Source organism: Oncorhynchus mykiss, chromosome 8 (genome assembly GCF_057628025.1).
Source record: "Oncorhynchus mykiss isolate SJ-2025 chromosome 8, ASM5762802v1, whole genome shotgun sequence".
Classification (NCBI taxonomy): Eukaryota; Metazoa; Chordata; class Actinopteri; order Salmoniformes; family Salmonidae; genus Oncorhynchus; species Oncorhynchus mykiss.
This window is the reverse complement of record NC_143029.1, coordinates 13,386,169-13,397,908: the sequence shown is the minus strand read 5'-3', so window position 1 is coordinate 13,397,908 and position 11,740 is coordinate 13,386,169.

Genomic DNA, 11,740 nt, shown 5'->3' with positions numbered 1-11,740 from the left:
TACACAAATCTAACAAGTAATTTAACAATTACCCAACAACTACCTAACACACACAAATCTAAAGGGGTGAATGAGAATATGCGCATATAATAGTATATGGATGAGCGATGACCGAGCGGCATAGGCAAAGTGCAGTAGATGGTATAAAATACAGTATATACATGTGATATGAGTAATGTAAGATATGTAAACAATATTAAAGTGGCATTATTTAAAGTGGCATTGTTTAAAGTGACTAGTGATCCATTTATTAAAGTGTCCAGTGATTGGGTCTCAATACAGTATATACAGTACATGTGATATGAGTAATGTAAGATATGTAAACATGATTAAAGTGGTAATGTTTAAAGTGACTAGTGATCCATTTATTACACGCACACACACGATCAGGGTTCTATTAAATCAGATCTGCTTTAGCCGGTGTCGGAGGTGAAACTGCATTAGAGCTGTTAAATCCACAAGCGGCTCCCTGCACTATACCTAAAGCGGATATTGCCATTGGCTGCATGGAGTTGCATTAACATAAATCCCATGCAGCCTTGTTTACAAGTTTGAACACTGGAATGTGAGATGTAATCTACACCTCCGTTAGGCTGATAGAAATCCTAATTACTTTGTTAAATGATTTTTCATTTTGAGCGCTAATATTTCTTGATAGCCTACATTTTCTCGCTCTGAACTTCTAACGAGAGTGGGACAGCTGTGGCTTCATGACATTGAACAAGGTCAGCTGCTCACCGATTTGACAGCACCAACGTAGTTACACCTCCGACAACGCCAATATATCAGCTATGTGGGTGTCGGCTATCGCCGGTTAACGCTTGATCTGATTGAGTCTAAGCCTATGTCACACAGTCAAGTAACTGTAGTTACTCTACCGTTGACATGGAATCACTTTTTGCTGTGGCTCAAGATGAGAACAGGTTGCATTGTAATGTGGGGCATTCCACAGTGTTCTGTAGTAATAACCCTCTCTCTCTCCCTGTCCTCCCACCCCACCCCCCCAGGCTCAGGAGGCCCAGGACGACCTGCTGAAGACCAAGGAGGAGCTGCAAATGGTGATGACGGCCCCCACTCAGGCGCCCCCTCCCCCCATGTTCGTGGAAGTGCCCATGTTTGTGGACAACCAGGACTTTTTGATGGTGGAGGAGCAGAACGACAGCGAGAACAACAGCACGTACAGTACCGACCTGCAGAACGAGGGCTTCAACGACCACCGCCTGGAAGAGGAGCGCCTCACAGAGGCCGAGAAGAACGAGCGTGTGCAGAGGCAGCTCATGGTAAGAGCAATTAGTTTGCAGCAAGATGTGCAAATTTGCAGGGATTGGTGGGTTGCTTAATGGGTTGAGTATCACTTGATTGATCACTTGATTGATTGTTTAAATCATTAATTCATTAAATCACTCAGTCTTGAATCATATATTACTGGTTGAAAATCAACCTACAGTTGAAGTCAGAAGTTTGTATGCACCTTAGACAAATACATTTAAACTCAGTTTTTCACAATTTCTGACATTTAATCCTAGTAAAAATTCCCTATTTTATGTCAGTTAGGATCACCACTATATTTTAAGAATGTAAAATGTCAGAATAATAGTAGAGAGAATTATTTATTTCAGCATTAATTTCTTTCATCACATTCCCAGTGGATCAGAAGTTTACATACACTCAATTAGTATTTGGTAGCCTTTAAATTGTTTAATTTGGGTCAAACGTTTCGGGTAGCCTTTCACAAGCTTCCCACAATAAGTTGGGTGAATTTTGGCCCATTCCTCCTGACAGAGCTGGTGTAACTGAGTCAGGTTTTAGGCCTCCTTGTTCGCCCACGCTTTTTCAGTTCTGCCCACAAATGTTCTATAGGATTGAGGTCAGGGCTTTGTGATGGCCACTCCAATACCTTGACTTCGTTGTCCTTAAGCCATTTTGCCACAACTTTGGAAGTATGCTTGGGGTCATTGGTCGGAAATGGGTCTTCCAAATGGACAATCGTTAAAGTGTCCAGTGATTGGGTCTCAGTGTAGGCAGCAGCCTCTCTGAGTTAGTGATTGCTGTTTAGCAGTCTGATGGTCTTTAGATAGAAGCTGTTTCTCAATCTCTCGGTCCCAGTTTTGATGCACCTGTTCTGACCTCGCCTTCTGGATGATAGCGGGGTGAACAGGCAGTGGCTCGGGTGGTTGTTGTCCTTGATGATATTTTGGCCTTCCTGTGATTTCCTGTAGATCCTGCCACATACTTCTTGTGTCTGAGCCGTTGAATTGCGCCTCCATTTTGTCCCTGTACCGGCATTTCTCTTGTTTGATTGCCTTGCGGAGGGAATAACTACACGGTTTATATTCAGCCATATCACCAGACCTGTTTCTATGGTTAAATGCGGTGGATCTAGCTTTCAGTTTTTCGCAAATACCGCCATCCATCCACAGTTTCAGGTTAGGGTAGGTTTTAATAGCCACAGTGGGTACGACATCTCTAATGCACTTATTTATAAATGCACTCACCGAGTCGGCGTATAGATCAATGTCGGTCTCTGAGGCTGACCGGAACATATTCCGGGGTCGGCGTGATCAAAACAATCTTGGAGCATGGCTTCCGATTGGTCAGACCAGCGTGGAATGGATCTCGTCACTGGTACAACATGTTGGGTTCTGTCCCACCTGCACCTACAGTTGAAGTCGGAAGTTTACATACACCTTAGCCAAATACATTTAAACTCAGTTTTTCACAATTCCTGACATTTAATCCCAGTAAAAATTCCCTGTATTAGGTTTGTTAGATCACCACTTTATTTTAAGAATGTCAAATGTCAGAATAATAGTAGAGATAATTATTTATTTCAGGTTTATTTCTTTCATCACATTCCCAGTTGGTCAGAAGTTTACATACACTCAATTAGTATTTGGTAGCATTAACTTGGGTCAAACGTTTCGGGTAGCCTTCCACAAGCTTACCACAATACGTTGGGTGAATTTTGTCAGATTCCTCCTAACAGAGTTGGTGTAACTGAGTTAGATTTGTAGGCCTCCTTGCTCGGACACGCTTTTTCAGTTCTGTCCACAAATTTTATATGTGATTGAGGTCAGGGCTTTGTGATGGCCACTCCAATACCTTGACTTTGTTGTCCTTAAGTTTCTCCAAAATGTACGATCTTCGTCCCCATGTGCAGTTGCAAACCGTAGTCTGGCTTTTTTATGCCGATTTTTATGCTCTTCCTTGCTGAGCAGCCTTTCAGGTGATGTCGATATTAGAGATCGACCGATTATGATTTTTAAACGCCGATACCGATTATTGTTGGGCCATAAAAGCCGATACCGATTAATCGGCTGATTTAAAAAAAAATGTATTTGTAATAATGACAATTACAACAATACTGAATTAACACTTATTTTAATTAATATAATACATAAATAAAATCAATTTAGCCTCAAGTAGATAATGAAACATGTTCAATTTGGTTTAAATAATGCAAAAACAAAGTGTTGGAGAAGAACGTGAAAGTGCAATAAGTGCTATGTAAGAAAGCTAACGTTTCAGTTCCTTGCTCAGAACATGAGAACAAATGAAAGCTGGTGGTTCCTTTTAATAAACATGAGTCTTCAATATTCCCAGGTAAGGTTGTAGTTATTATAGGACTATTTCCCTCTATACCATTTGTATTTCATTAACCTTTGACTATTGGATGTTCTTATAGGCACTTTAGTATTGCCAGTGTAACAGTATAGCTTCCGTCCCTCTCCTCGCTCCTCCCTGGGCTCGAACCAGCAACACAACGACAACAGCCACCACATCGAAGCAGCGTTACCCATGCAGAGCAAGGGAAACAACCACAGGCTCAGAGCGAGTGACGTTTGAAACGCTATTAGCGCGCGCTAACTAGCCAGCCATTTCACTTCGGCCACACCAGCCTCATCTCGGGAGTTGATAGGTATGAAGTCAAAAACAGTGCAATGCTTGAAGCACAAGGAAGAGCTGCTGGCAAAACGCACAAAAGTGCTGTTTGAATTCATGTTTACGCGCCTGCTTCTGCCCACCACCGCTCAGTCAGATGCTTAGATACTTGTATGCTTGTATGCTCAGTCAGATTATATGCAACACAGGACACCCTAGATAATATCTAGTAATATCATCAACCATGTGTAGTTAACTAGTGATTATGATTGATTGTTTTTTATAAGTTCAATGCTAGCTAGCAACTTACCTTGGCTTACTGCATTCGCGTAACAGGCAGTCTCCTTGTGGAGTGCAACGAGAGAGAGAGGCAGGTCATTATTGCGTTGGACTAGTTAACTCTAAGGTTGCAAGATTGGATCCCACGAGCTGGGATCCAAGACAGGTGAAAATCTGTCTTTCTGCCCCTGAACGAGGCAGTTAACCCACTGTTCCTAGGCCGTCATTGAAAATAAGAATGTGTTCTTAACTGACTTGCCTAGTTAAATAAAGATTAAATAAAGGTGTGTAATTTTTTTTTGAATGTGGTACCTTCAGGCTTTTGGAAATTGCTCCCAACGATGAACCAGACTTTCAAAAAATCTGAGGTCTTTGCTGATTTCTTTTGATTTTCCCATGATGTCAAGCAAAGAGGCACTGAGTTTGAAGGTAGGCCTTGAAATACATCCACAGCTACACCTCCAATTGACTCAAATTATGTAAATTAGCTTATCAGAAGCTTCTAAAGCCATTACATAATTTTCTGGAATTTTCCAAGCTGTTGAAAGGCACAGTCAGCTTACACTTCTGACCCACTGGAATTGTGATACAATGAATTATAAGTGAAATAATATCTCTGTAAACAAAAACAAAAAATTCCTTGTGTCGTGCACAAAGTAGATGTCCTAACCGACTTGCCAAAACTATAGTTTGTTAACAAGACATTTGTGGAGTGGTTGAAAAATTAGTTTTAATGACTCCAACCTAAGTATATGTAAACTTCCGAATTCAACTGTATATTGATTGGATCAAAGGTCAAAGTCGTGTTGTGATTCTGCCCACTCATGATTGCTGCTTTTTGTTCAGTGCATCCTGTCTTCACGATAATTCAATTGGGAAATTAATTAGGAACCAGTGGATTGTGAATGAAGTTGATTGAAGGTAAAATATGATCTCCTTCCAGCTCTTACATGACCAATGTAAAGTGTTTGTCCGTATGAATTAATCTTAATGGTTGTACAGTCGTCTCAAATAAAACTGTGACGGACCTCGGCGTTACTCTGGACCCTGATCTCTCTTCTGACTAACATATCAAGACTGTTTCAAGGACAGCTTTTTTCCATCTGCGTAACATTGCAAAAATCAGAAACTTTCTGTCCAAAAATGATGCAGAAAAATTAATCGATGCTTTTGTTACTTGTAGATTAGACTACTGCAATGCTCTACTTTCCGGGTACCCAGATAAAGCACTAAATAAACTTCAGTTAGTGCTAAATACGGCTGCTAGAATCCTGACTAGAACCAAAAAATTGGATCATATTATTCCAGTGTTAGCCTCCCTACACTGGCTTCCTGTTAAGGCAAGGGCTGATTTCAAGGTTTTACTGCTAACCTACAAAGCATTGCATGGGCTTGCTCCTACCTATCTCTCTGATTTGGTCCTGCCGTACATACCTACATGTACGCTACGGTCACAAGACGCAGGCCTCCTAATTGTCCCTAGAATTTCTAAGCAAACAGCTGGAGCAGGGCTTTCTCCTATAGAGCTCAATTTTTATGGAATGGTCTGCCTACCCATGTGAGAGACGCAGACTTGGTCTCAACCTTTAAGTCTTTACTGAAGACTCATCTCTTCAGTGTGTCATATGATTGAGTGTAGTCTGGTCCAGGAGTGTGAAGGTGAACGGAAAGGCTCTGGAGCAACGAACCGCCCTTGCTGTCTTTGCCTGGCCGGTTCCCCTCTTTCCACTGGAATTCTCTGCCTCTAATGCTATTACAGGGGCTGAGTCACTGGCTTACTGGTGCTCTTTCATGCCATCCCTAGGATGGGTGCGTCACTTGAGTGGGTTGAGTCACTGATGTGATCTTCCTGTCTGGGTTGGCGCCCCCCCCCCCCCCCCCCCCCTTGGGTTGCGGTATGGCAGAGATCTTTGTGGGCTATACTCGGCCTTGTCTCAGGATGGTAAGTTGGTGGTTGAAGATATCCCTCTAGTGGTGTGGGGGCTGTGCTTTGGCAAAGTGGGTGGGGTTATATCCTTCCTGTTTGGCCCTGATATCATCGGATGGGGCCACAGTGTCTCCTGACCCCTCCTGTCTCAGCTTCCAGTATTTATGCTGCAGTAGTTTGTGTCGGAAGCTAGGGTCAGTTTGTTATATCTGGAGTGCTTCTCCTGTCTTATCCGGTGTCCTGTGTGAATTTAAGTATGCTCTCTCTAATTCTCTCTTTCTCTCTTTCTTTCTCTCTCTTGGAGGACCTGAGCCCTAGGACCACCTGGCATGATGACTCCTTGCTGTCCCCAGTCCACCTGGCCGTGCTGCTGCTCCAGTTTCAACTGTTCTGCCTGTGGCTATGGAATCCTGACCTGTTCACCGGACGTGCTACCTGTCCCAGACCTGCTGTTTTCAAATCTCTAGAGACAGCAGGAGTGATAGAGATACTCTTAATGATCGGCTATGAAAAGCCAACTGACAACTCCTGAGGTGCTGACTTGCTGCACCCTCGACAACTACTGTGATTATTATTATTTGACCATGCTGGTCATTTATGAACATTTTAACATCTTGGCCATGTTCTGTTATAATCTCCACCCGGCACAGCCAGAAGAGGACTGGCCACCCCTCATAGCCTGGGTCCTCTCTAGGTTTCTTCCTAGGTTTTGGCCTTTCTAGGGAGTTCTTCCTATCCACCGTGCTTCTACACCTGCATTGCTTGCTGTTTGGTATTTTAGGCTGGGTTTCTGTACAGCACTTTGAGATATCATCTGATGTACGAAGGGCTATATAAATAAACTTGATTTGATTTGATTTGATGAGTGAACTATAGTGTAGGATTCTGTCTGTTTTGTGATAGGAATGTGTCCATACTCAGTCCAGGGTCATGTTCAGTGGGGAGAAAACTTTTATTATTGTTTAAAAATTAGAACATTAATTTGTTTTTTGTGTCCAAAACCCAGGTTTTTCTTGCTTAAAACATTGTAATGCCCCTGTAACCGGTGTGAAATGTCTGGCTAATTAGCGGTGCACGCTAATGGAATTTCAGATGGTTGACGTCACTCGCTTCGCGACCTTGAAGTCGCTCTGCAAGGGCTGCAGCTTTTGTGGAGCGATAGGTAACGAAGCTTCGAGGGTGTCTGTTGTCGATGTGTGCAGATGCAAAAGGATGCTGTATTTGCTCACATGATTAAGCACGTATTTAATGTAGCAAAAATTACATGAACTCATTTTTCACCAAATGAGCAGTTACTGCCTTTTTGCTTGGTAGGGCAGTATGGACAAATATTAAAAAATATATATTTTAATATATTGTATTATTTTTTTACAAGCTATTTGTGTATAAATGATCAAAGTTACCATAGATTGCCATAGATTACCTGTTAATTACCAAAATTACTGAAGATTCAGGTAACTTTGGCAAATTACCGGTAGCTTTGCAACCCTACAGCAATCACATGGCAACACCCCTGAAACCATTATGATTTGACCCTTGCCATGGCAATACCCTCAGTCTGCACAACTCAGAAATTGTACCATAAAGGCTTACTATAGTTGGTTAATACTCACAGGACATAGTCTTAAAGCCTTAGCTTCATCATAGCTTCCCCTCCTCATCGGTGCGATCCCAAGATCTTCCAGTGTTCGTGTTTTTGGAGCTTCCATGTCCATGTATCCCTGTCCGTCTCCCTGTATCCCTGTCCGTGTCTCTATATCCCTGTCCGTGTCTGGTCTGTATGTGGAGCGGAGTGCAGGGGAACAGTGGAGGGACTTGCGGGAGCAGACCACAGGGGCTCTACAGTACACAGTAGGAGTGCAGGAACAGAATGGGGCACCAGGTCCTTCTGACCGGCTTCTTCAGCTGGTGCTAATGAAGGTTTAGAACAATGGAGGCCCTCTGGACAAAATAGGAATTGGGGTTCTGCTTAATCTGGGCCCGCTGTCCCCACTGTCCCCCTCCTCCATCCCTCCATCTCTCCATCCCTCCGGCTCCACTCAGACAGGCTTCCTGCAGTAATGAGATCGCCAGGCATCCCACCAAAGCACTCTCCCCCTTTTCAAGTATTAACGAGCAGGGCACCGCCATGACAACCAGGCCCAACAATACCTCAGAAAAGAGGGGGCTCACACACACACATGAACAAATACATGCATGCACACGCACACCTCAACTCTCTCAGGTCTGGATGTGTTTGGAGTGTGACAGTGATTTAAAAGTATATGAAGGGGTTTCCTCCCACCTGCACCCTCACATCATTCTCAAGCCCTCGCACCAACTATGGGGATATTGTTAGGTTTGTAAAACAAGAGGTAAATATCCTCACCTCTAACCTACATCTCATTATTCTCTGTTCCTGGACTTGTTGCACTCTGATTCCAAGACCTGGGGTATAATAAATTGCATACTCTTGACTTGATTGATTTCAATCTAATATGTCTGACTAGTCATTCATTACCTCAATAGTCAGTTTGAAGAGGATATTGGCTATTGTTTTGAGGAGTCTTGAGGTTGATTCCATGGAGATGGACTTGGGTTGCACAGACAATTTATTTCCAGCTAGGTAACCAAAGTCATTTTCCTTCCAGTGATCAATGGAAATAGGATATAGTGTTGAGAATATCAGAAGGTATTTAAAGGGTCAATCAGCTGTTAAAACGCTGAGGGATGGGGCTGGAGAAATGTAACCAATCTCAAATTCATAGACAGAGCGTAAATATTAAAAAAGTTATCCTTTATAGATAAAACTATATTAAATATATTAACGTAACCAAATAATTTATTAAAACACACTGTTTTGCAATAAAGGTATACAGTAGCCTCAACAGCACTCTGTAGGGTAGCACCATGGTGTAGTCGCAGGACAGGTAGTTTCCGTTCTCCTCTGGGTACATTGACTTCAACACAGACCCAGGAGGCTCATGGCTCTCACCCCTTCCATAGACTTACATAGTAATTATGACAATTGTCCTCCAACCTATTAGAGCTCTTTCAGCATGAATTGACATGTTGTCCACCCAATCAAAGGATTAGAGAATGAATCTTGATTCATTTGACTCAAAGAGAGAGAAAAACAATAGTTGAATCATTTAGAACAAATTAATTTCTTTAAAAAAGAAGGGGAAGCAAGAGAAAGCGAGAGCTAGCGGTATTTCTTTGTATTTTTTCACTTTGACTTTGACTTTGTTAGTTAGCAAATGCAGCTAACTGGTTTAGCCTACTCAAACAGAGAGGGATGCTATGTTAGCTAGCTGGCTATTCAACACTGGAACTCTTCCAAATCAAGGTAAGCTTTAGGTTTTATTAATTTCGGCAACCAGGGCCCGCCAGTTTAACTGCTAAACTGCCTGCTGACTGTACACTATACTGTATGATTGTAGCGGTTTTACTAACTCGTTAGTTCTACTAGCTACAGTATGTTGACTATGATGATAGCTAATGGTGGTGAAAGCAATGTAGGCTGTGTGTAGTGACTTTGGTTTGAAGGTTTGGCTTGTAAAGCTTTTTTCGCCAGGTCACAGACAGCTGATGTGTTGTGCAGTGAAGTCCACAAGCAAAGGGAAAAGGTGAGAGGAGGAGAGAGTGTAGATGCGTGAAGGAATTACGCAACAATCAAAGTAATCATGCTGTTTTTGTGTGGCTGCTATGAAAGTGAACAATGTGTGAGTGTGATCAGGGGTGTGTTCATTCCACCGATTTTGTTGAAAAACGGTTCATAAACAGAAGCAAACGGAAAGAAACTGTGATAAACATCCATGAATTTGTCCAATAGAAATTCTCATTTGCAGCTGTTGGACTAAAGATTACACCCTACATCAGCTAGATGTAGGCAAGAGTGTGTAAGGCGGTATTGAACGTGTCACTGTCTGTCACCTTGATTACTTCCATTTGTCTCTCGACTTGTACACACCTACATTGTAAACTTTCATTCATAGGCTAGGTTGTAGCAACCTCATGATGGGTATAGGGAAAATGTGAGTATCATGTAGTAGCCTAAACCTATTGATGTTACATTGAGTTGGGTGAATGGAATATGAATGAGAGTCATCCAATATGCTGTAATAGAAATAAGGCCATGGTCATAAAAAAAGCACTAAACAGCGCTGACTGCCACTGGTTTTGAGGCTGTACAGTATTTGTTCACATTTACTTTGTTTACAAACATTGGAGTAAAACAAGCTTATATTTGGGTTCTAACGGGGTATGACAGTTGAACTAAACTCATGAGGCATTTAAGTTATATTCATCAAGAATCAATGGGTACATATTATTAATTGAGTAAGTCCAAAAATGGATGTAGCAACTGCAGATTGCCCCTTTAAATGTGAATGTGGAGTCTACTCACGACACAAACAGGCCACCAATTGTGCAAGTTCTTCCACTTAAAAAGATGAGAGGCCTGTAATTTTCATCATAGGTACATTTCAACTATGACAGACAAAATGAGAAAAAAAATCCAGAAAATCACATTGTAGGATTTTTAATTAATTTATTTGCAAATTATGGTGGAAAATAAGTATTTGGTCAATAACAAAAGTTTATCTCAATACTTTGTTATATACCCTTTGTTGGCAATGACAGAGGTCAAACGTTTTCTGTCTTCACAAGGTTTTCACACACTGTTGCTGGTATTTTGGCCCATTCCTCCATGCAGATCTCCTCTAGAGCAGTGATGTTTTGGGGCTGTTGCTGGGCAACACAGACTTTCAACCCCCTCCAAAGATTTTCTATGGGGTTGAGATCTGGAGACTGGCTAGGCCACTCCAGGACCTTGAAATGTTTCTTACGAAGCCACTCCTTCATTGCCCGGGCGGTGTGTTTGGGATCATTGTCATGCTGAAAGACCCAGCCACGTTTCATCTTCAATGCCCTTGCTGATGGAAGGAGGTTTTCACTCAAAATCTCACGATACATGGCCCCATTCATTCTTTCCTTTACACGGATCAGTCGTCCTGGTCCCTTTGCAGAAAAACTTCCCCAAAGCATGATGTTTCCACCCCCATGCTTCACAGTAGGTATGGTGTTCTTTGGATGCAACTCAGCATTCTTTGTCCTCCAAACACGACGAGTTGAGTTTTTCCAAAAAGTTATATTTTGGTTTCATCTGACCATATGACATTCTCCCAATCTTCTTCTGGATCATCCAAATGCTCTCTAGCAAACTTCAGACGGGCCTGGACATGTACTGGCTTAAGCAGGGGGACACGTCTGGCACCACAGGATTTGAGTCCCTGGCGGCATAGTGTGTTACTGATGGTAGGCTTTGTTACTTTGGTCCCAGCTCTCTGCAGGTCATTCACTAGGTCCCCCCGTGTGGTTCTGGGATTTTTGCTCACCGTTCTTGTGATCATTTTGACCCCACGGGGTGAGAACTTCACTTGGAGCCCCAGATCGAGGGAGATTATCAGTGGTCTTGTATGTCTTCCATTTCCTAATAATTACTCCCACAGTTGATTTCTTCAAACCAAGCTGCTTACCTATTGCAGATTCAGTCTTCCCAGCCTGGTGCAGGTCTACAATTTTGTTTCTGGTGTCCTTTGACAGCTCTTTGGTCTTGGCCATAGTGGAGTTTGGAGTGTGACTGTTTGAGGTTGTGGACAGGTGTCTTTT